At 42.0% G+C, this 26,457-nt stretch overlaps 1 protein-coding gene across 2 annotated transcripts in view; it reads right to left on the bottom strand.

Moving 5' to 3' along the window:
* Positions 1-13,376: 13,376 nt before the first annotated feature.
* The window catches only part of TMEM219 (transmembrane protein 219), a 557,800-nt gene continuing 544,719 nt past the window's right edge, over positions 13,377-26,457 (bottom strand). For both annotated transcript variants that reach the window (XM_086932107.1, XM_086932108.1), the window contains one exon: positions 13,377-14,436. The gene's annotated coding sequence lies outside the window, so the exon portion shown is untranslated. The remainder of the gene's footprint in view (positions 14,437-26,457) is intronic.

Below are 26,457 nucleotides of genomic sequence, written 5' to 3'. Positions count from 1 at the left end.
CGATTATATATTTTTATCACATTGGGTACTGTCATGCACCGTGTCATATAAAGCACTACCATCTGCTTTTAGTGACCACAATCCTGTTACCTTGGAGGTGCAGCTAGAGTTAGATGGAGGAACGGGTTCACAAGATTTATTGACGATGGAATTCGGGCCCTTGAGAGTTAAGGATCAGGGCAGGAGGCTGAGGTGGTCAAGGGTGGTTCCTGAAGAATTCTATGATGACTTTTTTAGGAAGACCAATGATCATCTGGCTACCTGTCTTGATTCTTCTGCCCATAGTACTGCAGTAATTGAGGCCTATACTGCCATTTGTCAGCAGGTTGCTGAAGACCTGAGGGTAAAAAAAGGGAAACCATCAGCTAGGGTGGTAAGGTGGTTTGATAAAAACTGTTCACAAGCCCACAGCTCTCTACTCGAGGAGCTGAAGCGTAAACCCAGAAATAAAGAAGCAGTCAGGGCCTTAAGGAAAGAGTACAAAAGGGTGATTGTGGCACGGAAAAAAGAAATCAAGGAAGAGGCATGGGAAAAACTCCTCTCTGTTGAGGTGCTGCGCGACAGTAGCAAATTTTGGTCTACTGTTAATCATCCTTTTTTCTCCGAGGATAGCAACTCAGTACTTGACTGTGTTATCCCTGATGAAAAATGGTTGACATATTTCGAGCGGATCTATGAGCTGGACTCTTGCTCATTGGGACAGGAATATACTTTTAATCCTTCAGGAACGCCTATCATTTTTGAAAAGACTGAGATTGAAAAGACCATACGGGACATGTCTAAAAATAAAGCCCCAGGCCCTGACGGGGTCCCGGCTGACTTTTATGGCCACTTCCCTCAATTCTGGGCAGGAATCCTAAGGAATGTATTTAATGCTATAACTGTAAGTAGGGTTCCTGTTTCCTGGCTGATGTCAGTCATTGTCCCGGTGTTTAAAAAGGGGGATAGAGGGGACCCCACCTGTTACCGTCCCATCTCCCTGATAGACTCATCTGTTAAGATTCTGGGGAGGGTCGTGTTAGGGAGACTTAGGGAGTGGTTAGACGGCAGGGGGGTCCTGTCTGACTTCCAATATGGATTCAGGGAAAAAAGAAGTACTCTGGACCAGTGCTTAAATCTTCAGCTCCTGATAGGCAAGTACACAGTAGCCAAGGAGGGGTCCCTATTTTTAGGGTTTATGGACCTCTCCTCGGCATTTGACCTAGTCAATCGGTCGAAATTGTGGACTATATTAAGAGAAATTGGTGTTGACCCTGCATTAGTTAATTTTCTGGCGGTTCTACATACCGATTTATCTGCAACAGTAAGAGTAAACCAGGAAGGAAGATGTACAAGCCATCTTAGTTCTAGGAGGGGCGTGAGACAGGGCTGTATTTTGGCCCCCCTATTATTCACCCTGTATATTAATGCCCTGGGGGGGTGCCTTAAGCAAGTGACAAGGGATGTACCGCATATAGGGGACTCCTTGATACCGGTTCTCCTATATGCGGACGACGCGGTCCTTCTTGCAAGGACTGGAAATGGGCTTCAGAAGTTATTGGACTCATTTGGAGAGTTCATGGAGTCCTTAGACCTAAAAGTTAATACCAAAAAGTCACATGTCATGGTGGTGGGTAAACATTGGGGATCTCGAACAAAGAAAACTTTTCATTGCAATAACATAGCTATCTCTAGGGTCCCAATGTTTACATACTTAGGGGTTCTATTTGATCAAAGGGGGACATGGAGACCTCAGCAGCTCCACAAAAGTAATGCTCTGACTAGATCAGCCTCGGCTGTTTTGGCGTTCGCAAAAAAACTAGGAGCAAAACCAATCAAGGCTCTTCTCAACACCTACAAATCCAAATGTCTTGCAATAGCGTCATATGGTTCTTGTATTTGGGGATATACTCCCCATGTTAAAATTCAAACCTGTGAAAATAAGTTCCTAAGAACATTGTTGGGTCTTCCACATTCCTCACCAACCTACTCAGTCCATACTGAGTTAGGAGTAGGGTATGTGACGGACCAGCTCAGACTGGCACCTCTCATCTGCTGGGCTAAGACCTGGCTTAATCAGGAAATATCATTAAACCACCAAATCCTGATGGATTGTATTGTGTTAGATAGGGCGAATACGATCCCCTGGCTGCTGTATCTTAAAACTATGTTTACACAATTGGGACGCCCTGAGATCTATACTACCCCTAATTGTATCACAAAAGAGGACGTTGGGTGGATAAAGGTACATTTCCTGAATATGCTCAGCATGGAACGAGAGGAGCAGGAGCTTAAGAAAGTCTCTGTGAGGGCAAACTTTTTATTATTAACATCCCCCTCAACTGAACCTTACTTGACCATAGTCAATCGACCTTTCCACAGACAGCTTTTATCGAGGTTTTGTTTTAATTTGATACACCTAACTTTGGGTGAATTTCCAACCTGGGGCAAGCCAGAAAACTGTAACCCTTGTAAATGTGATAACTTTTCAGCCCAGGATACGATGCATTTCGTCATGTTTTGTGATTTTTATCAAGAAATGCGAGGTAAATATCTGCTACCGCTGCTGAAAGAGGCTGGCTTTATACAAGTTAGACCAGCTCTCTTATATTTACAAATGTTAAGCTGTCCTCGGGTCATGTTCTGTGTTGCAAGTTTTCTGGTGGCTGCGGTTCGGAAAAAGAATACATCAGATAGACTGGTAAATGTGATGTAGGGAACATTTTTTATTGACTTGTTTTCTTCAATTACCTTGCACTTTGCACTTTGTATACATATGATGAGATCGGACTGCTAGATGCATTAAGGGATGAAATATGTACTATGCCCATATTGAACTACCTCTATTGTAAATTATATTTTTAGCCTGAATTTTAATGAAATCGTTAATTTCTCTATTTTATGCATCTAGACATCTGAATGTATTGTGATTACGTACATTTTTATTTTTCTTATTACACTGTACATAAAATCCATGATTGATTTATGTAAATAATGATGTGTATATATATGTATACATGTTCATGATTGTCTTTTTATGATTTTAAATAATCGAAATAAAGTGCTTTGACTGACTGACTGACATTAACTGAGACAAACACATTCACATAGTAGCCACTGCAACTTCGTGCGCAAGCATGCACCTTGTGAAAACACACCATACTTTCTCCAGTCACTTCAATGTTGCGGCAGGAGAGCACCCAATTATACAACTGGGTTAACTAAACTATGTGGCAAGAAAAGGTAAATTATGCGGCATAATGTGGCACTTTTTCAAGGTATGGCTTCATTATTTTGTGATTTCAAAACATGGTAATACTGCCTGGGTAAAGATTTCACCTCATTTTATCACCAGTATAGCAACCAAATAGAGAAATTAGCAACTGAAAGATTACTAGTCAATTTTATGCAGTGTCTTCCACTACACTACATGTCAATAAAATGTGGTTATATATGTACAGTGTGGCTTTTTTTTGTAGGATAAATTTGTGTTTTCCCATGGGTGGGGGAGGTAGCTTAATCACCCCAACAGGGGGGAAAAAAGCATTTATAAAAAAATAATTAGCCCCAATAGGTGGGGACCCATGTCCTGAGGGCTGAGCTACATTTCTTTTATATTTTTTTGAAAATGTGTGTTTTCCCCCAGTGAAAACACACAATTCCCTCAAACATGTGGGCCTAACAGGGAGTCAGCCTGTATGTCAGAAAGGCCGAACCACAACTTCATTTAAAAAATATATATATATATATATACATCCAGTCATACCAAACTTGCAAATTTTGAAGAAGGCGCTGACACCATGAATCTGAATCCAAACTCGATTTATTCGATCAGTATCTGCTTAGACGCGTTTCGGCGTTGCCGCCTTGTTCACTACATCTGCATTTACTTTTCAATTCTACTTATATACATGAAATGAGTGATGGGCATGTCTATCAATTAACATACAGGCTCCAACCAGATGTTGCCATGGTTACAGAGAGGCTCACCTGTATGTTGGGAAGGTCTTATTTCAGTGTTAGACATGTGACACATTTAAACTTCAGAAAAGGTATTTGAGTAAAACATGATCTTAAGTCTTAAAACACCCTAACATGTGCTCAAAAATAATAATAGCAACCTATTAGTAATGTAGCATGTTAAATTTCACAGCTAACATTTGAGGTACATGACAATGCTGGTGAGTCTCTAATGAGACAGACAAAAAGAAAAGAAAAACTCATGTATTCATTAGCATACTTTGCTACTGCTTTCCCGTGTGCTTGCCATGGATGTTCCTAATAAAAGGACCTGATTTGGTAGGCCCCATGGTTTGCCTGTGTTTCACCCAAACATGCCCCCATCGTGTTTGTGTCTGCTCGTCAAACAGGTAAGCAGCAGCGCGTTACTGAAAGGAAATACCGCTGTAACTTGTGCGCGCGTTTTGGATGCGTGTGTGAATGTATGTGTTTACATCCCAAAACTAACGCTCTGGTTCGCGCGTTCGAGTATCGTATGTTGTTGCCAAGTGGGCCTGATTGCTGGTGTGATAATTGTCGTGGTTCCCCCAACTATTTCCAAAGGTGTTTGTGTCTGCTTATCAACCTAGTTGATTGAGTCGCTTTACCGATTGAGGCTTCTCGCTGTCAGAGGCGCGCGCGTTTAAAAATGCTTCTGTGATTGCTTGTGTGATTGCATCCCGAGTGCTGATGCTAGTGTTAGCGCGTCCGGGTATACATATATATATATATTTTTTTTTACTTCCCTGGGGGCTCAATCGCCGCACCTCCCTCCCAGGGGAAAACCACATTATTTTTTAACAAATTGAGGCCCCAAGGGGGGTAGGCCCATTCACCACAAGAGCCAACCCCCCCTAAACCATTTCCCTTTTCTTCTTTTATTACTTCTCCTGGGGGCACGATCAGGTAAACACTTTTTCTTTCTTTTTGTGCCCCCACGAGGGATCTGCTCATTCACCACAAGGGTTGAACCCCCTACATACTACGTTCAGCGACCCCAGTGGGTTTTCTGGCTGTGCATTGCGGCACGACTACAATCCACAGTCAGAAAACAGTTTCAGGAAAGGCCTCATTGGAAAGAGGAGAGACTCTCCTTTCCCCTGAGGCCTCCTGGAAATGTTGGTAGGCCTTTTTAGACATTGTTCCCCACAACAGCAGGAGTACTCACCTGCTCCTTTCTGCCACTCTGGTGGGGAATCTGTGATGTTAGCGTCACAAAGATGGGTGGGGAATGACACATGCCATTCTGTGTCACCCCTGCATCCTTTTCAACCCTCCCCAATGTGGGCCAATGGCCAACAGACACACTAGGGAAGAGGTGTGGTGCTGGCACACCAAAAGGGGTATTTCTCTTTCTTAACTTTTTAGGAGTTTGTATAGCAATATTTGTCTCTGACACATCCCCTTCTCATTCAGCAGCCTGACTAAGAGTACACCTACATTTTACCGCATCAGGCAAAGGCAAACTACTAATTTCTATTTATTTATTGTTCTCTGCGTTTGCCATGAAAAAATATATTTTAGAACACACAACATAATTCAAAAAGATAATAGTTCACATCATAAAATCCTCTTGTTATGTTATATTGATTTGTATAGCATACGAATAACCCAAGAGGGTATCCTGGCACTTGGGCAAGGTGTGTAGGTGTTTGGTCTCAAGGTCTTCAGTTCTTGTGGAACTCAAGACGTGAGGACGAGGCTTTGATGTGTTGAGGGAGATCGTTCATATCATGGGTGCAATGTAAGGGAATGTGTGACCTCCAATATTGCTTTTGCGGATGCGAGGCGTGTGGGTGAGTGACAGTGAGGCAGAGTGAAGGTGTCTGGTGGGTTGGTGAAAGTGCATGTGGCTGTTGAGGTATTGTGGTCCTGTGTTGTGTAGGGCTTTGTATGCATGTGTGAGAATTTTGAAGTTGCTGCATTTGTGAATGGGGAGCCAGTGAAGCTTTGTGAGATGTGGTATGCTGATGGTGTGGTGTGGGAGGCCAAGTGCCTTGTAGCTGCGTTCTGGATGGTCTGAAATCTGTATTATGCTATGTGAATTTGTAGAGTGTGGCTAATTACACGTGAGGTATCCAATCGTTGAGTATAGCAGGCCTGAAGGTGAAGGAGGAGGTCATAGCTGTTTTGTCTTGGAGAGCGATGCCTTGAGGTGCCTTTGGAAGTCCATGAGGGAGATATAAGTTCTAAAGAGTTTCAGGAGGTCGTCGGTGCTTAATTTGTAAACAAAGAAGTGCCATGAACCAGTCAGGAGGCCACTGCCGCTTGCACCACACATTGCCCCTGCCAGCGCTGGCTACGACAATACCTACACAGCTACTAACCCTCACACTCCTGTAAGTGTTCCAATTCAGACTATTTCAGAGCCTCAAAGCAAAGGGAATGGCTTGGGTGGCAGGTATTAGTCATTTTTAATGGATATTGAATTAAGAAACAACTGTTGTACTGCTCATCCACACATTACACAAACAGTGCCACAGTGTGGCAGACTTTCATAAGCACAGGTGTTGACAATTAAGTACTGGTGTCGAGCACCAGAAACTATGGCTCAAATTAAGGACTGCCGGTCATTCTAGGTCTAAAGCTGCGAGGTATGAGAAGGAGCATCCCCCGCTTTTGGTTTTCTTGATACAAGGGAGCTGTGTTCTTGCCTAGGATCAAAGGTATCTGGCGTATTGGTAAAATTGGGGTGGTGGTTGAGGTAAGCAGATCCGGTGTTGTGGAGAGCTTTGTTAGCGTGGATGAGTAGCTTGAAACTTTCATCTCTCCTGGACTGGGATCCAGTGGAGATTGTTGATGTGTGGAGAGATGTGGTTATTTCACAGGATGAGTCTGGTGGCAGCGTTCTGTGTGGTTTGGAGCTGGCATAGGACATGGGCCTGGGATTCTACTGTAGAGGGGTGTTTTGTAATCAAGTCTACTTGTAATAAGTGCCTGGGAGACCATTTGTCTGGTGTTCTGTGGGATCCACTTGAAAATCATGAGTAGCATTCGCAGGATGTGGAAGCATGATGAGGAGATGCGAGTTGACCTGTCTGCTCATAGAGAGGTTGGTGTCCAGGATTATCCTGAGTTTCTTATTATGGTCCACAGGGGTAGGTGGGGGTGCGAACTTTGGAGTGCCACCAACATGTGTCACAGGGAGAGCGGTTGTTGCCAACTTCAGTTTTGTCTGTGTTGAGCTGGAGGAAGTTGTGTTTTATCCAAGCATCAACATTGCTCATGCAGTTGGCGAAGTTTGCTTTGGTGGTGCTGGTTCAATCGATATGGGAGAGAATCAGCTGTGTGTCGTCAGCAGAGGATACTATCTAGATGCCATGGGCATTGACAATGTCCATGAGTGGTGTTATTTAGAAATAGAAGAGTGTTGGGTTGAGAGACGATCCATGACGGACCCTGCATATGAGTTTATTTGGTTCTGAGGTGTAGGGGGGGGAAGTCTAACTCATTGAGCTCTGTCCGTGAGGAAAGGGGATATACATTTCATAGCCAGTCTGTAGATACGCAAGTGCTGAAGCTTTCTAATAACTTACTTGTGAGAAATCATATCAAAAGCTACAGAAAGGTCGAGGAGGATAATTGTGGCCATTTCTTCTCAAAAGGATGATTCTGATGTCATTGATGGCCATAATGAGGGATGTCTCTGTTCTGTGGTTGAAGAGAAAAGCCTGACTGAGAGCTGTTTAGATGTTGACGGAGTTCTAGGCAGTCCGCAATTTGGGTATTGGTGGCTTTCTCCATTACTTTAGCTGGAAAGGACAGGAGCAAGATGTGTCTGTAGCTGCTGAAGGAGTTGGGGTCCACTGTTGGTTTCTTCATTACAGCGTTGACTTCAGCGTTTTTCTAGCAAGACAGGACGCTGGTGGTGGTTATGTAATGATGATAGAGGTGACTGCAGAAGAGAAGATGATTTTTCCACTGGTTCTTCTGTGTAGGAATTGTTTGAAGATTCCTGCATACCGTGTGTTGAAGTAGTCCACCCTGCTGGTGATGAATGCTGGCATGATGGCCCGTCTGGTATTCTGAGGCAACCATTTGAAGATCTTTTGCAGCATGTGTAGGATGTGAAAGCAGGAGGTGCACACTGCGTTGACTTGAGCCATCATGCTGAGCTTGTCATCTAGGATGATCCCTAGATTTCTATTGTGGTCTGTTTGTGTTGGTCCAATCTCTGACAGCTACCAGGTGGAATCCCATGCGGAGGTGTTGTTGCCGAAGACCATTACTTTCGTCTTGTCGGACGTGAGCTTCAGGAAGTTGGCTCGTATCCAGTTTTCTACCAATAGCTGCAGAAAAAGCCCAGCCGGGGTGAAAACATTGAATACTAGATACTAAAACAGTGCAGATATACGTAGAAACTTCACAATACATCTTTATATGGTCTGCCCTATACCAAAGTGCTACGGTATACATCTCATTCGACACGCTGTAGGTGGAAAATAGCAGGGTAAGCCATTTAATACACACGCTCACTATATTTGGACAGGATAAGATGATGGGTAATAGTTACAATATCCCCACTGGCACAATCACACACTTCATTAATCCCCACAGCCTTGCTCCATTTGGCAATATAGTCCTTCAACGGAAGGATCATCAGGCGGAATTTTACATAGGAGTGCCATACCTCTGGATAGATGTCCTCTAAAAGTAGCTCAAGGCCAACAACAAATTTGTGCTTTAGGAATCCATGTACCAACATCCCACTCTTACTAGACTCATATATCATTTGGTTGTTATAATGCCAATAAGCCTCCTTAATCTTGGGTTATCATTTCCCAATTAATTGCTGTGGGATCATCAGAAATTATATCAAGTATCAGCAGCTTTAAAGTGCAGCGAATGTGGTTTCACCAGAGCGACCCAGGCAGATAATGGACTACCTCCCTTATGGCCCCCAAATAAATGTCCGCTAGCCGGTTTCTCTGTAGGTGGCTTCAAATATTTGGTGGTAAGGCAATAATATTGGAAACAGGTTTAATGCCTGGTTTCAAATATAGTGCTACTAAAGGCGTGCCCGGACCCAACAACAATATTGCTCTCAGAAACTTGTTCTCAATGTTCGGGAATACATAAGAATCTGTAGCACCCAGATTTCTGCTTCATATATTGCTAGTGTAACTGCTTCGCTCCATACATATGTAGTAGTGACCTCAATGACTGCCCCTCTATTCTTTGGTTACATCTAATAACTGTGGCTGCTGCCTGCTTTAAACTTGCTTCTGCTTTTACCCTTTGCTGTTTCAAAGTCAGATTAGTGTCATACTGAATCCCAAGATAAGTCAAAATTATTTACTTGTTCCAATATCTCACAGTTCAACGAAAAAGAGCACTTTAACTCAATCCTTAGCTTCAATACCATGGATTTCGTTTTGAAAACATTGATGGCCAAATGTTTTCTTGCACAGTAATCAAGGTAAACTATAATCATTATATGCACAGAAAGCTGGGTAAGAGAAAGCATATCTGTGTTATCAGCATATAACAAATCAGAAATATGCAAATTATCGCACTTTAGGCAATCTAAATTCAGACCTTCTAGGTAAGGTCCAACATCACAAAAAAATAATGAAAAGAGCGTGGGGAGGCAGCACATACCCTTGTCACGCACCAGTAGTTATCAGTAAACTCTCAAAGGTCAGGATTTGCACATGACTGGGTCCAAACTGAGGTGGCATGGTGAACAAAAGAACAAAGGGTTGGAGTGCTACCTTGAGCTTTTGCCAGTGGTTAGAATTATTGCAAGCAGCCTTCCAACACCATTTGGTGTGCTTCATGTACCGCCCTAAGCGGCATGGGTATACCCAGATGTGATTGTTCCTGTGCTCGCTGTGTCACTGAAACCAAGCTGTAACCTGTTGATAAGCCCATAACTAGGGCGAAACCCGGTCTTGTGCTGCTTGTGTTTCAATTCAGGGAAAACCTGGCTTGGCAGTTCAGGCAGGACTGTTCCCATAAGAAGCAGGGTCAAGACAAATTTACATATGACTAGGTCCGAACTGAGGGGGCATGGTGAGCAAAAGAACTATGGGTTGGAGTGCTACCTTGAGCCATTGCCAGTATTTGGACTTATTGCAAGCAGCCTCCCATCACCTTTTGTGTGTTTTATGTACCGCCCTAAATGGCATGGGTATGCCAAGGTCTGGGTCCCATGCTCACTGTGTCACTGGAATCAAACTGTACCTGGCTGATTTTCCCATAGGTAGACCAAAACTGATCCTGCTTGTGTTATGGTTCAAGAAGGACCTGGCTTGGCAGTTCGGACTGGATGTTCCCATGAGGAGCAGGGACAAGATTGACTTGCATATGGCTGGGTCTAAACAGAGGTGGCATGGTGAACAAAAGAACAATGGGTTGGAATGCTACCCCGAGCTATTGCCAATTGTTTGTCTTATTGCAAACAGCTTCCCATCACCTTCTGTGTGTTTCTTGATTTAAAATGGCAGCTGCATTTTCTCTTTGCTGTTTCCAAGTCAGCTTAGTGTCAGGGGTGGCTCCTCAGTGAGAGCGCAGCTGCGTCGCCCCGCCACCTAATTTGTCTCCAAAAGCCCCAGAGATTACAAATACAATGGTAATCAAGTTAATTAATTACCATTTATTTTTCATCCCACGAACTGAGGGTCAGTATGGGGCAGGGCTTGCAAAGTGATGGCAGCAAGGAGGAAGATGGGCTGCCTGGGCACTTTTCAAAGTGCACATGTCCCTTTGGCCGGTCATCTTGTGACGGCCAGCCAGACATGCACACTTTGAAAGCTCTAATCCAGCTGTCTGTCCAGCTGGGTTAGAGCAAGTGCAAGGCTCCAGTGTCCTCGGGAGAGCAACGCCAAGATTGTGTAAGACAGCTTGCTGGGGCATGTGTCGGACAGCAGCAGCAGGAGGAAGAGGCCGTGTTTAAGAAGTTTTTTATTTGTACCTACCACCCATTTGCATGCCCGCCACTCCCCATAGATACCAGCCGCGACTGCTTAGTGTTGTACCGAATTTCAAGATAGTCACAATTATTTATTTGTTCCAAGAGCTCACCGTTGACCAAAGAAGAGCACTTTAACTCAATCCTGGGCTTCAATAACATAGATTTAGTGTTAGAAACATTGATGGTCAAATATTTCCCTGAACAGTAGTCGGGGAAGCCCATAATCAGTTCATGCATAGAAAGCTTGATAAAAGAAAGCATAACTGTGTCATCTGCACATAGTAAATCAGAAATAATGCAAACTGCTGAACTTAGGCCAATCTAAAAGCAGACTATCTAGGTATGGTCCAACATCCAGTGCTTAATTTTAAAAAAAGTAAATCATAGGGCTCTTGTTGTGAGGCCACTGCAGCGTGCACTACCCATTGGCCATGCCAGGGCTGCCAATAACAGTACCTGCACAACTTCGAACCATCACACTGCTACAAGTGTGATATTTCAGAGTATATGAGGCCTGCAAAGCAATAAGAATGGCTTGGGTGGCAGGAGTTAGTTGGATATGATGTACATTGAATTAATAAACAGCTTTTGTTCAGCTCATCTATAAATTACACAAAAAAGCGCCACATATGGCAGCTGTCATAAGTGCTGGTGTTGACAAATAAGTGCCGGCGCTGAGCACTGGCTCAAATAAAGCACTGCCAACATCATTCAAAAATAATGAAAAGAGCGGAGGGCAGCACACATACTTGCCACACACTGGTAGTTATCAGTAAACTCTGTACATTCTCCCCTGCATCCATAACATACCGCACTTGAGCAAATGTGTCTGTATGCAAATTCTTCAAGGCTATAATCAGATCCTGGTGTAACCCTATTGTCGTAACGCTAGCCAAAGTAAGACCCTATCTACTAAATCGAAGGCTGATTTCAAATCAATAAACATAAAAAACAACGAGATCTTCCTCTGTCTGGAATATAAAGGCATAGCCTATTCCACTGTGCAAATACCCCTCTGAAGTTTGCTTACATACCTACTAATATTTTCCCGTCTTTAGCCCAATCTTGTATGCAGTTTGAAACCACCCGCCCATAGATCTTACCTGCCCCCATCTAATAAAGAAATTGGGTGGTAAGTAGATCGGTCTGGTCTAGCACCTTTCTTAAGTAATGGGAGAATTATCGCCCCCCAAACCATGATGTTGACGTATCTCCAGATTTCAACACAGCATTAAGAACCTTAGGGCCATATGTATGAAGCTATTTTCGATTCGCAAAATTTCGGCCTTTGCGAATCAGAAACGGACATTTTTGCACATTTGCAATGTATGAAAAAGTAGCAAAATAAGGAATTGCAAAAATTTGCGATTCCTTATTTTGCCATAGCATTTAAGGAATCGCAATTTTGCGATTCCTTAATTGCTATGTAAGAAGCTTTTTTCTCTTGCGAATTTGGTTTAAGGAATCACAATTTACCACCAACTGAAAGTTGGTGGTAAATTGCGATTCCTTTTCAATAAGCACAAATTGGCATTTTTCATTGCGGCATGTGACGCACATGCATGCCCTTAGGGCATGTATGTGCGCCATATGCGCACACATGTCATTTTCAGGGGTGCAGCAGGGTGTTCTTGAGACACCCCCTGCACCCTTGAAAATGTGTACAATTTGCGATTAGCAAATAGCGATTAGCAAATTTCCCCTTCATTCCTATGGGCCTCCTGGCCCATAGAAATGAATGGGAAGTATTCCTTATTTGCGAATTCGCAATTTGCGAATTCGCAAACAAGGAATAGTAAGGAATCGCTAAAATTCCTAGATTACCTACATACATACCGTTTTGCGAATTCTAAATAGCGATTCCTTAAGATTCGCTAATTAAAATTCGCAAAACGGAAGTATGATACATATGGCCCTTAGTGAGAAACAGGACCCCTAATGAGAGATCAGCCTTATATAAATCTAAAGGAACATAAGCAGGGCCCAGGGCTTTGTTAGGCTTTTGTTGTAGGGTGGTTTCTTTAACTTCAGATTCTATGAACTCTCAACCATCCACTCCCAGGAATGATTGCTTAAGCATAAATGTAACTTGTTGGGAACAGTTTCTCTCTCTAGTACAGGCATAAAGACTGGACAAACTATTGTGGCTGGAAGCCTCCTCACTTTCCAGAGCAGAGACTGCTAGATCACTGGAACATGCTTGTATAGTTTTCAGCAATTCCAGTGATGAGGTCACCTAACCCAATTCCTCAGCTACGTCCTTGCTACAGTGTGCCATTTCCTGCTGAATATGTATGGTTGTTCTGCTAAGCACCCCTGTAGCAATAAGCAATGTATACATTTTTTGCATAGTTTTACTTTTTCAAAACTACATGGCGGTATCTTTTTTGTGCAGAGTCTCCTCACAATTTGCTCCACATAATGATTTAATGGCATCGGTTAAATTATCAATGCTATTAATAATGAAATAAAATCCTTCATCCGTGTTTCTGCCAATTTTATAGCATCCAATTATTTATTTTGCACATCTAACATAGATTTTTCTATTTGTACAAATTCCTCTCTTGAGGGAGTAGCACCTGTCCCGTTGTGTGTTACAGTAGGCCATGCTCTTAATTGTATTTAACCTTGCCTTCTAAGTCTTTGGATGTAGAGATGTGTTGTCATATATGCAGACGTAGAGGTGTACGTTTGGTTGTTTATCTTCTGGGAGGCACTCTTCTTTCACAAACTGTAGCACGACTAGTAATGTTTATTGATAGAGGAATATCAATGATGGCACTATGTCGATCCTCGATCTTATCCTCAATATCCTCTTCATACCCCTCTGATAAGTTTGCTTCAATATTTGTAATGAAAGGATGTACGAATGAAATAAATGTAATAGATTGATCTAAATCTACCATATGGTTATAACAACAGCTTCTATGTGTAATGTATGTTAGTACATAGAAGGTAACATTTGTTGTATCAGTAAATAGTTGAACAGGACACAAAGGTATCACATTTGTTACATTAGTAAATAGTTAAACAGATTAAATTGTTATTAAGTATGTATGCCGTATAGTGTTTCCTTAGATATAGTAAACTACCATTATGCAATTCACTATGCAAAACAAAAAAGGTTTTCACCTTTAAAGTTTGACTTTAAAAAAAAAAGGAAAGTGATCTTGAAATGTCATTTTAGATTCCAAATAAATTAAAATATTATTTATTACACACACAACATAGTACATGCTTTTTCTTTTGTGGAAGCTAATCTGAAAGAGAGTCAGGAGGACTAGATATATTAAATGAAGTTAGTCCTGGTATAGCCTTTAACGTCCGTACTCTCAATTTCCCGATCCTAAGTTGTGCGTGGTGGCTGTGTGGAAAGGCCCCCTCCAGTTCCGGACGCTTCCTTCCTCCGACGTGCAAGCTTCACCTCTGTCCTTAAGGTCACACCACCTGTTGATAATATCATCTACAATGTGTGTGGTTACACCAACTGCATTTATGCACTCTTGAATTCTGCTCCAGATTCGTTACGGTGGCTTCTGAAACTATAAAAATATACAGCTAAAGGGTTGTTCTTTGTTGACCACACATTCTTCCACAAGTATCTCTATTTCTTCATCAGAAAATACGTGCTTCTTTTTCCTTCCTGACTTGCCACCCCTCTATACTGACATAAATTGAATGCACCAAACTTCTGTCCTGGCAGCTCCTGTGCTTTTGAATGTGACTGTAACAAGTAATTCCTCATTCTGATGTCATCAGTGTGTACCTGAATGACATTTGCAGTTTTGAACAAATCGCTGATTGCGATACTGCATTTTAGGAAAGCAAATCTTTTTTAAAAAAATCATTATTTAAATCATGTATTTATCAGTACATTTCATTTTAAGAATTACAAATTATAATTCGATAAATTACACATTAATACACATGACCCTAGAGTCCTAAATAACAATCTGAGTCACGATTTATTGATATTTTCTTCATTTGGAAAGGTCATGAAAGGGATCTGATTTAATTTAATCAATTTCTCAACCATAACCCATATAACAGAATTAATCTTACAGTTCAACAAAGAATATGGGGTACTTACACTGTAGAGTCTGTATGAGAGAACGTAAAATTACGTGAAAAATAAATAGGAAACCCACCCCTGTAAACAGCACCTTACATTATAGCTCAGCACCTCCCTTTCATCAAAAACAAATATTCCCTTTAGGGATATATTGTGAGCTCACAGATTATGCAGTTCAGATAATGATTACAAAAACCAAATTATTGATATTAAAGAAAGATCTCTTGCTAGAGGTCACTATCTGTGAATAAGGCAATCAACATAGCAAACTGAACTATAAGGGATGACTTACTCTATAAATAGAATTCTCCTAAAAATAAAAAGACCAGGAGAAGCTAACATAAGATTTGTAACATATTAAAATCTAAATAACTCTCAAATTCATAAACTCTTTCAAAACATTGGCATCCGTTATACCTAGAGAAAATATTGTTGAAAATATTAATACTACACCCAATATTCCATTTAAACATTTGAAATCTTTAAAAGATTTACTTTGTCTAAGGAACACCCTTCAATATTTCCAAAACGTATCCCATGATGGAACCATCATAGACGTATTAGGTTTTCTTAAATGTGGTAATGGTGTATGTTGCCCCTATACCATTGGATAGCAAACAACTTTTGTGATTCAGTTAACAGAAAATGCTACTCTATAAAATAATTCCTTAATTGTAGTAGCAAATATGGTGTGTGCATTATTTCGTGTGCTTGCTAAAAGATTTATGAATGTCCCACCATCAGACCTGTTAAGAAAAATGGAACTTCCAAAACTCCTGAAAGACAAATGAACAATGTCAACTCACAACAGAAATTATATAGTGCTGGTCCAAGATAAGTGGTGTTAAATTTGTCTCAACAGAAGGTATGAGAAAAAGTAGACAAGGAGGTAATCGGGAACTTAAACTAAGAGTGAGAGAAAATTATTGGATCTTTAAGGAGGGTTCTGCCAGATTCATATGCTAGAATGGCATTGAATGTTTCGATAGGCAGACTGACTCTTTTTGTATAACTGACGAAGATATCATTATTTTGTATTAAGAATGCTGTTTTTTCAACAAAAAATTTCCATAACTCGCATTCTCATGAAATAGACCATATGTTGGTTTACCATCTACAGATCGCAAGAAAGTGTAAATATTATGAGGATAGCAATAGATCTAATAAACGGAACAATAAATCTTCTGATGGTGTAGTTGTAGAGATCTAGATTAAATAATCTAGACCAATAATAGTGAAATTCTCGTATTCACCACAGCATTAACACACACACACATTTGATTTAATGAATAATAATTGATTACTGACCCTTAGTGAAATTGAGCTCAACGAATGTGAAGGACAGAGTTAGCACTCTAGCTGTTAATACTGAATGTTTTAACCAATAAGAATGACATAATTTATTTTTCTTCAGTGCAAGGCTCTTTCAGTCGATTTGTGACACCGGTGAAATATTTAAGTAACGAAAGAAAGTTTGTGATCTACATAGCATAAGTCCGACCTAACATGTTTTCATGTTTGTCACAAGCAGGTTAGCGTAGCAAACATATTTTACCATAGAGTGTGGCAGGCCTCATGGCCAACCCATGACACTTACTTAAGAAAGTTAGCGTTTCAGGTCTTTTGAATCACAGAGTGTGAAAATATATATAGTTACCACACTAACACTTGATAGATGATGATTACTTTAAAACGGTCATTCCTAATGGCAGCCACTTATTCCAAGACATGGAAACGCTAAAACAGACCTCGGGTTATTATGCTAGTTTTAAAAGGTAAGGATTGCTTATATTTGTTGACATACAAATGTTTTAGCAATTTTTTGTGTGCTCAAAATCTGTTTATTGAGTTTTACAGAACAAATTAGGTGCCATGGCATAGAATTGGTAACATCATATAGTCTTCAGACCCATTGACATAACAGTGCATGCATGCAGAATTGACCTGTCTACTGAAATAGTGGATGGAGGCGAGAGAAACTTAGGAGGGGCAAGTCAGGCCCGTCAGAGAGCTGTAGCAGTGCTTGAGGGTCTCTCAGGCACGGTAGACACCAAACAAAGGGAGAATGAACAAGGAAAGGGGTAGGAACGTGGGAGGGGGAGGAAGAGAGGAAGGCAAAGGGGAAGAGTGAGGAAGAGGGAACCAGCGGTCCCCATCGAGGTCTTCAGGAGTTAAAATAGTGTCTGTTACGAGGGGGAGAAAATGCAGTTTGTGAGGCAAAGGGTTGCTGATGATGCTCTGTCAGAGTAATGAAGCAAGGAGGGAGCGCTTCACGTCTAGTTATCAAAAAGGTGGAGGGCTTGCAACCTGGGGGGGCTGGAAGCAAGAGAACTCCAAGCGGGACAGATAGTGGAGAAGGGGCAACCAAAGTCGCTGAAATTTCTTGTCAGTGTGTGTGTGAGCTTGTGCGTCACCTGCTCCAGCGCAATGGTGTGCCAGAGCTGTGTGAACCAGGATACAGTAGGGGGGTCAACTGGGAGAGCCAGGAGCGTGCTATGTGCTGGTTAGCTACAGCCCTCATATGCTGTGCAAGGTACCAGTCTGCGTTAGTCATTGCGGTCAGGAATGCAGGGCATGGGCCTAATATGATTGTGTGGTAATCGTCTGGAATTTGATATCCCAAGGTGCCCTTGATGTGGCTCAGGGTCTCCTTCCAAGATCTTCAGGGTAGGCATGCCCACCCTATGCAGTGAAAGTCACCTCGCGTGGCCAATCATCGCCAACAGGAGGCGGAAACCAAGGGACGCATGGCATGTAGACAGGAGGAAGTGTAATATCATTAAAACATGACCTTGTAGTGTGCCTCCTGCTAAGGAACGCTTCTGTATGAGCGTGGAATGTCATGCCAAAGTTGCTCCCACTGTTTCTGGCTGAATTTGGGCGCGCCGTCCAAGGACCACTTCCATTGGTAAGGATGGCGGGGGAGGGTGCGAGATTGTTGCAAGACTGAATATGTTTTAGATACCAATCCCATAGACCCCGCGTATTTGTGGACAAGGTGTTCAAAGAGTATGAGGGAGAGGGTGGCAGCCTTGGCATTGTGGGGGTGAAGAGCGCAGTGGCAAAACTGGAAATATTAGTGATGAGCAGTTTCAGACAGGTGGACGTACCGTTTGCATTGTTCAAAGAATTTAACAGTCAGGCCTTAAAAGAGGTCGGGTAGTATCCTACATTCGCCCGACACCCACTCTGGGAAGGCCTCCCTGGGGAAGAGCGAGAGAGAAGTCGGAATTGTTTGCTATGGGAGTATATGGCGATGGGAATGTGGTCAATCAGTGCCTACAGCCAATTTGTCCCAGATCTCTAACACAGTGCGTGTCGGAGTGGTGGCGTAAGCGCTGGGTGGAAGGGAGGATTTAGGCAACCAGGCGAGCTCCCAAAGTGGTCGGCAGGCTACTGCTCTGTCCATATTCAGCCAATGTTTTTCACTTTCCCTCACCTCCCATTCAGAAATGAAGTGGAGGTGCACTGCCCAGTAATAGTCTAAGAGGTTAGGGCACGCCAACCTCCCTCGGTTGCGAGGGAGAGTTAGGAGTGCTGCAGATATGCAAGGGTGTTTTCCCATCTTAGCACATTTTTAGGAGAGAAAATTAGAGTACTAACTCCTGTTTAATCCCAGAGTATATAACAAAGAGGAGCTTCAGAGGGAAAAATTGCCAGGTCGCCCTCCACTCATAAATCACTACACAATAATAGAACTGGTTATGCAGGACAACATCCACTTTTTTACATAAGGCTGGTGATGGGGGGGGGGGTGTCCACCTCTACCCAACAGCTGGTCTAAATAATTTACCAGTATAATTCAATCCTAAATATCTGCCGTTCTAAATTTACATAAATGTAAGTTTTGTTAGTCAACTCATAACAATAATACTTTTAACTAAAGAAGGTGTAAATGAAACCACAGAACAATGTGGAAAAGGTGAGAATGTCCCTCATGGGCGCTACACCAGAGGAGCTACTGGCAGGTTCTCACCAGCTTGCCCACGTTTCTCATCATCGGTAACTTCCTCATCTATAGAAAAGAAAATATGTCCAGTATAAAGATAAGAGGTGAAAATAGTGATATGCGTATCAAAAATAGGGACTCCGTGCTGTGCAAGAGATAGTATATATATATCTAATTAAAAATTGAGTTAAGACTCACATAAATGACATACCCCTTTTATTCAAAATGGTGAGCCTACTCAAAAATAAAAACAAACTGCATGTTATAGACCAATCTGTTATGAGTTGACTGACAAAACTTACATTTATGTAAATTTAGGACGGCGGGTATTTAGGATTGGATTAGACTGGTAAATTATTTAGACTAGCTGTTGGGTAGAGGTGGATACCCCCCCCCCCCACTTCACCAGCCCTATGTAAAAAGGTGGATGTTTTCCAGCATAACCAGGTCTATTGTTGTGTAGTAATCCCAGAGTGTATGGTCGTGGTAAAAAGCACTTGACAGAGTGGGATTAATAGTAGCTGCACCTTAATTTTAGATGTGAAAACCAATAATACATATCATGTCATCATGCCTTTCAGCTAGGATCATATTTTCTGTGACACATTTATTTATAAAATGAAAGTACTAAGTGAACAACTTTAACTGCTCATCACACTACTTGAGGCTCAAGCTTGAATGCACATGATATTCGTAACTCCTGTTCTTAATTTTCAGATTTTGTACTGCATAGTTTTCTGCACAAATGTCTCTAAATTTGCAGCTATTTGAAAAATATTCAAAAGGCTATTTAGGAATTTTAGCACAATAGCATGAGCGACCTAGTAATTTGGATAGGAAATTTTGACTGTCCGACATATATTATTGAATTTTATGAACGAAAAGTAGATTATATACTAATCAGACAGCAGTTTGCAAAATGTATAGCCCTGCATCAAAGCATAGTGATACATAGGAAGTGACCTAATAAAAAGGACCCATTTTGTGCTCAATAAAGATTAGGAATTTAGGGGACATTTGAACATTCTACACACACTGATCACAAATCGATATGTTTACCATCAACGGTATAAAGGTGTCTATCTTAAGGTGTCTCAGCTACAACACCATACATGCGGCTCACTTTATCTTAAAGTTCAAAGGTGTTAGATGAAATCTTGGGTTCATCATTATTACAATTATTATGAGTGATTTATTCATATTGAGTTTTTTATTGAAATCATATGAAGATGATGTCTACTGGTGCAGTTACAAATATACATTAGTGACCCTAGCTTAAAATACATATGAGCTTTATTAGCTCTTTGGTGGCAATTGTAAGAGATCCTCTTGTATATGCGGTAGGGATCCATTTGGAAGTTATATGCAATGGGAAATCTAGTGATGAAGCAGGTTTCATACAGAAATTGAAACAGATGTTTCCTGAGCTTTTTGCCAATGAACTGGGAATGTATAAGGGGTTTACACATTGTATGAGGTTACAGGACGGAGTCATTTCTGCATGCCATAGAGTAAGGAATGTTCCTTTGTCGTGAAGAGGTAAACTGAAGAAAATGTTACGGGATATGTATAAGAGGAAGATTATTAAGCCTGTGGAATCTTCTCTGTGGGGTTTCTCTGGCTGTTATCTCAGTTAAACCCAATGGGGAACTCCGATTTACGTAGTCTCAATAATGCAATTTGGGTTGATGCACATCCCCTTCCTAATCTACATGAAAAGGTATCTACGGTGGTTGGGGAATAGGTGTTTTCATGTCTTGATTTAGTCAGTGCATATCATCAGGTGTTACTGCATGAGCAGTCTAACAACTTAACCGCGTTCATCACTCTTGAGGCTTTGTTTTAGTATAAAGCCTTATGGTTTAGCAAGTGCTGCTTCGGTATTCCAAAGGTTAATGAAAGAAACCCTCAATAATCTTTCTGAGATGGTAGCTTTCTAGGATGATATATTGGTATTTGCAAAAGATGTAGAGGAACATGACCATAATCTAGCAAATGCTCTGGCTACCTTAACATCCAAGAGTTTGACTTTACGTGCAGATAAAAGTAGATTTAGGAAAAGAGAAGTAGGATACTTGGGACAGTGCATCAGTGGAAGTGGCATTAAACAAAAAAAGGTAATGTAGAAAACATCAACAAGGCTCCAGAGCCTACATTTAAGGAACAGTTGGTGGCTTTTTTGGGATTAACGGAGTTCTATGCAAAGTTTATCCCAGACCATGCTGCTGTTGTGGATCCCCTCAGGTGTTTACTAAAAAAGAACTCAAAATCTGATGTTTTTGACACCTTAAAAAAAGTAATTGTAATTGTTAATGCGTATTGTTTGAAACTTCTTGTAATTGGAAACAATGCAGTATAATGGTTGATGCTAGCAGTTGTGGTTTAGGTGGAGTGCTGATACAAGAAGAACATGGACAAGAATGGATTGTGGCATATGCGTCTAGAGAGTTGTGTGAGGCAGAAAACAATTACTCAGTGATTGAAAGAGATATTTTAGCTTGTGTGTGGGGTGCTGAACATTTTAGGTCCTTTTTGTGGGGTAAAACGTTCACTATAAAAAAACTGACAACTAACCGCTGGTGCACATATTCGCACCTGGGAGGGGTTGCACCATGTCTGCTAGATTAGCTTCAAGTCTACCAAATTTTCAGTACAAGATAGATGATGTTCCTGGTAAAAAACAATGTACACCCCAACTGCATGTCCAGATTATCTTTGCATATTGAGGATCATGTGGCAGATGGTTGTGAAGTTGCGTTCACTTTGGAGGATATTAATCTACTTGGTTTTGATTTTCCTGCTATGGAGGAAAACAAGTGGCAGGAAGAAATGAGAAAAGACAGTGAACTCATCAAAGTAAAGCAATTTATTTAGGAGGATTGGCCTGAAGAGAGGAAAATTGACCATGACTTAGTGAGTTTTGTTAAAGTACGTGAACAACTTGCTGTTGTAAATGACATTATTGTACGGGATGATAAGTTTGTTCCCCTTGTTAGTTTAAGGAGAGCTATTGTTGACATTGCACATGAGGGACATTTTGGTATTTCAGCTACAAGGAGAAGTATCAAAGATAACTATTGGTGGCCAGGCATTGACTCATTTGTGGAGCATCAAGTGAGATTGTGTGATAAATGTTCTAATAGTGACAAATCAGCCAAAGCCTTAATTGCTGATCTCAATCCTGTAGAATTGTCCAAAGCGCCTGACGCAAGTTAGGGTTGGATATCATAGGTCCATTTGCTGCCTTACCTAGACATGAAGCGTTTGGCATTGTTCTAATAGATTACTTTTCAAAATGGCCAGAGATCAAAATGGTTAAAGATGTTTCTTCTGAAGTCGTCATAGAGTTTTTGGATGAGATATTCCGTGGAGAAGTCATTCCCCAGGAGCTTGTGACAGATAATGGACCTCAGTTTGTTAGTAAACAGATGGAGAAGTATTCACAAAAATGGGGGGTAATTCACATGGAATTTCGGCCAATGGCCAAGTGGAAAGGTTCAATTGTGTTTTTCTTAGAAGCCATCCAATTGGCTGTAAAAGGTGGTTTGAGCTAGAAGAATGCTTGGCAATCTATGTTGTTGACATAAAGAACCACTTTGGCAAGTCCTTTTGAATTCTTAAGGGGACGCAAACCTAGCACTAATTTCGTCCATGGTGGTTAAGAGACAAGAGAGTGTTGCATTGTGATCTGGTGGAAGCTGATTTCAAAGACATTTGCGAGAAAATGAAGTGTATAAAATGAAGATGAAAAAGATATTAAGGAAACAATTGGTGCGAGTGGGTAACATGGTGAGAATAAGAAAAGGTGTGACAAGTCAAGTCAAAAAGCTTTATTTCGATAAAAGTGATCATAAAAGCAGCTCAGTGTATAAAAAATTACAGATAAGAACAACAGTAATACATTTAAAAGATTTTGTATCTCTGTACCAAACATTTAGAAAAGACAACAGTTTCAATGAGCATGCTTGTACAATGTTGAACTAGCCAACTAATTGATTAAATTTTACAGATTAAGCAAGTATGGCAGTATTTTCAATTTAAGAAGTTTTTCTAAAAAGAAGAATTAAACAGATTGTTTTAGCTTTTTGGCTCGGATAGCCCAAGCCCAAGATAGAAATTTGGCTAGGGCGCAAGCATAGGGTACGCTACTGTCCGAAATAAGTATCCTGATTGCCGCGTCATGACTCCTAGTCCCCAGCTGACGGCATAGGTTTTTGAGCCAGACCCTCCTTGGAGTAGTGTACTCGCCGCACACGAACATAAAATGTGCCAGTGTTTCCGGTTTAACGAGACATGCTGGGCATAGCTCGGACATTTCCATACAGGATTTCCATCTTTTGGTAAAAGTGTTAAGTGGTAGAGTTCCTATTCTGAATCTGAAATACAAGGCCCTATCAAAGGGTTTTCCAATTACATTCCCGTCTAGGGCAGTCTTTAAACCTCAAAAAGTCCTCTGTGAGCCTGCCCAGGGAGGTACTAGAGTTTCTTTGTGAACAAATCCAGTCCCAATAGAGCTTTTTAAGTGTTTGCTTTGGGGGTGAAGTTCTATTCAGCCATGATTCAAGTTGTCCCAACTTAGTTAATAAGCTCTTCATGTCTTTTAGCCATTTGATTTTATGCCAGCTTGGCGATGACATGATTTCCTTAAGGCCTCTGGCATATCCGCTAAGTTCTTCTACCCGCCAGATGCGGGCCCATAGTAATAATGGGCGAAATTTTGCAATTTCGCCAATCTGGGTGCAGCCAAGGTCCATAAATAAAGGAAGTGTTGGAGTGCCTTGTGGAAGGGACATTATTTCTCTGCAGAATTTGTTCTCGGATCTCTGCAGAGCATCAGTGGACGAAGAGCCCCAAAGTTCGGCCCCGTAGAGGGCAGAGCTAACACCTTTAGCTGTGTAGATCTCAAGGACTGTGCCTATAGGCCTTGTTGTACTGGAACGTTGCTCTCTCAAAAGGGCACCTGTAATCCTTTTGAGGCTCAACAGCATTTTATCTAGGTGTGGCGTCCAGTCCATTTTGTCCGATAGGCGTATCCCAAGGTAATCAAAGACCTTTACCCTTTCCAGGAGCTCAGCATTTAGTGTGGGGGAACGCACATGTTGCTTCGGTGGATTGAGGACAAGGTACTTCGTTTTGTTTGTATTTATTACCAGACCTCGTTTGGTACAAAAGGATTGGAAATTGTCCAAAAGTCTCTGGAGCCCCATTGGGGTTTTGGAGATTAAAAGCGTATCATCCGCGAAGAGGAGGGTCGGTATGCGTTCACCAGCCAGGGATGGCTCGTCAGATGGATGTTTGAGGAGATGCTCAACCACCCCATTGATGTAAAGAGAGAAAAGGGTGGGAGCCAGAACACATCCCTGGCGGACTCCTCTCTCAACCGGAATACTACCCGTTTTCTCCCCTCCAGGACCCCACCTGACTTGGGCAAAGCTGTCCTGGTGCAATCTGACTAATAGGGATAGCAAATAATGGGGCAGCCCCATGTCAGCAAGTACTTTCCATAATGAGTCCCTAGGTACAAGGTCAAAGGCAGTCTTTAAATCGATAAACGCGAGATAAAGACTGCCCTTGCCTATAACCACTACCTTCCAATATACCATCATGAGCCTGAATGCTTGCTCAATCGTTCCAGTACCCACTCTAAAGCCTGCCTGGAAATCAGAAAGGATTTTGTTTTCTTCTACCCAATTTAGAATTCTAACTAACAGGACTTTGCCGACAACTTTTTGGCTGGTGTCTAGCAAGCTGATCGGCCTGTAGTTAGATGGGTCGTCCCTCGAACCTTTCTTGTGGATAGGGACCACCTCAGCCCCTTTCCACGATAAAGGAATAGGGGCACCTTTACAAATGGCAACAAGGAGGGAATGAATCAATTTACCCCATTTAGCGCTGTCGGATTTTAGCAGGTCTCCGGGAATCCCATCAGGTCCGGCCGCTTTTTGTAGAATGATAGTGCTTATTGCGTATTCCACTTCCTTTAGCGTAAAATCAAAGTCAGTGGGGCAAAATGCATAATTTGTGGTAGGCGAAGATGTGGCAAGCCCTCCCTCGTCCAAAACGTCATGGCAGGAATAGAGTTTGGAGAAGTGATCCACCCACGCCTGGCTTGGGATATTGCAGGTTAGCAGATCACTGTCTGGTCTATTGCGTGCCCTTATAGTGTCCCAAAACCATTTAGAATCTTTTTTCAGGCTGGCTTCTTTAAGGGTTGACCAGTAGGCGTCTTACCACTCCCTTTTGGCTAACCCCAAAACCCTTTTATGTTCCTTCCTAGCTATTTGTATTGATAGTTGGGACTTCCCTTTGACTGCCTCAATTAGACGTGTCTTGGCCTTCCTGCACGATGCAGAATACCAGTCATGCCTACCTTTGGGTTTGGTTGGAGGTATGGTTTTCCCTATAGTCCCTTTTACCCAAAAAAGGTCCCCTATAGTTTTTATGGCTACTTCATAGATAGGTGTTACCTTATCTGCTGCCATAAGTAGGTCTATGGAGCTGATTTCATCTTGTGAGCCTTTGATCACCTCTTCAATAGTGGACAGTTTAGTAACATTACACAAGATTTTATTCCACTTAAGGCGTCTTCCACAAGAGGAGACAGTAATCTCCTGTGGACAGTTCGGTGGTACTAACGGCGCTCCGGGGGACCAGGAATTCATTAGGGTTAGGGAAAGTGAATTATGGTCACTCTCTATGGTAGGGATAACAACCATATCGATGACCGAGCTCCAAAGCCCCCGGTCCAACAGAATATAGTCTATCCTCGTGGAGTGACCAACTCTGTTGAACGTTGGGGCACCCATCTGATCAGAAGGTGTGCGGCCATTGGCTGCTCTTAGTCCAAACTCTAAAGTAAGTGCATTAAGCTGTATTGCACTGCGAGTCCAGCGCTTAATGGGAGGAATAGAGAGCATGGGAATACCCCACCTACTGTCCTCTTCTCCTAGATCAGGTATTCCTTCTAGGGGGAGTGGCTCATATGTGCAGTTAAAATCTCCTGCTATTATGATGTGGCCAGGTTCACTATGGTCCCCTAGTTGGGCCTCAAGCTCCGATACTGTTGGTGAGATACACCCATTTTTGGAGCCTCTAGCGTAGACATCGTAGAGATCTACAGGTAGTCCCCCACGTTGGCCCGATAGAGAGATACCAAGGATATCTGGGTTTCCTGTCTTCTTTATGGTTATCCGGCAGTTGAGCGAGATGCTTACCCAGATGATAAGCCCCCCTGATGGCCGCCCCTTCCCTATCTAAGGTTTTACAGCTGGTGTAAAGAAGGTGACAAACCCAACACGATACAGTGGCTCAGTGCTCCAGGTCTCCTGGAATGCACAGATCTTGTGGGCGTCAATCAGGACGTTCCACTCCGGGAGGCCTAGTTTCCTAGAGATCCCCGCAAGGTTCCAGCTAAGAATTTTTAACTCGCCATGTATTGGATCACCGTCGGGGATGGTAATAGTTTTGGGGTTAAGTGGGTCTACACTGTCCCTAGTTAATATGTGGGAAAGTGGTATAGCAGGTGCCACTGTTGGGGATTCG

This window comes from Lissotriton vulgaris, chromosome 7 (assembly GCF_964263255.1).
Source record: "Lissotriton vulgaris chromosome 7, aLisVul1.2, whole genome shotgun sequence".
NCBI classification, from domain to species: Eukaryota; Metazoa; Chordata; class Amphibia; order Caudata; family Salamandridae; genus Lissotriton; species Lissotriton vulgaris.
This window is presented reverse-complemented; position numbering and strand designations above follow the sequence as displayed.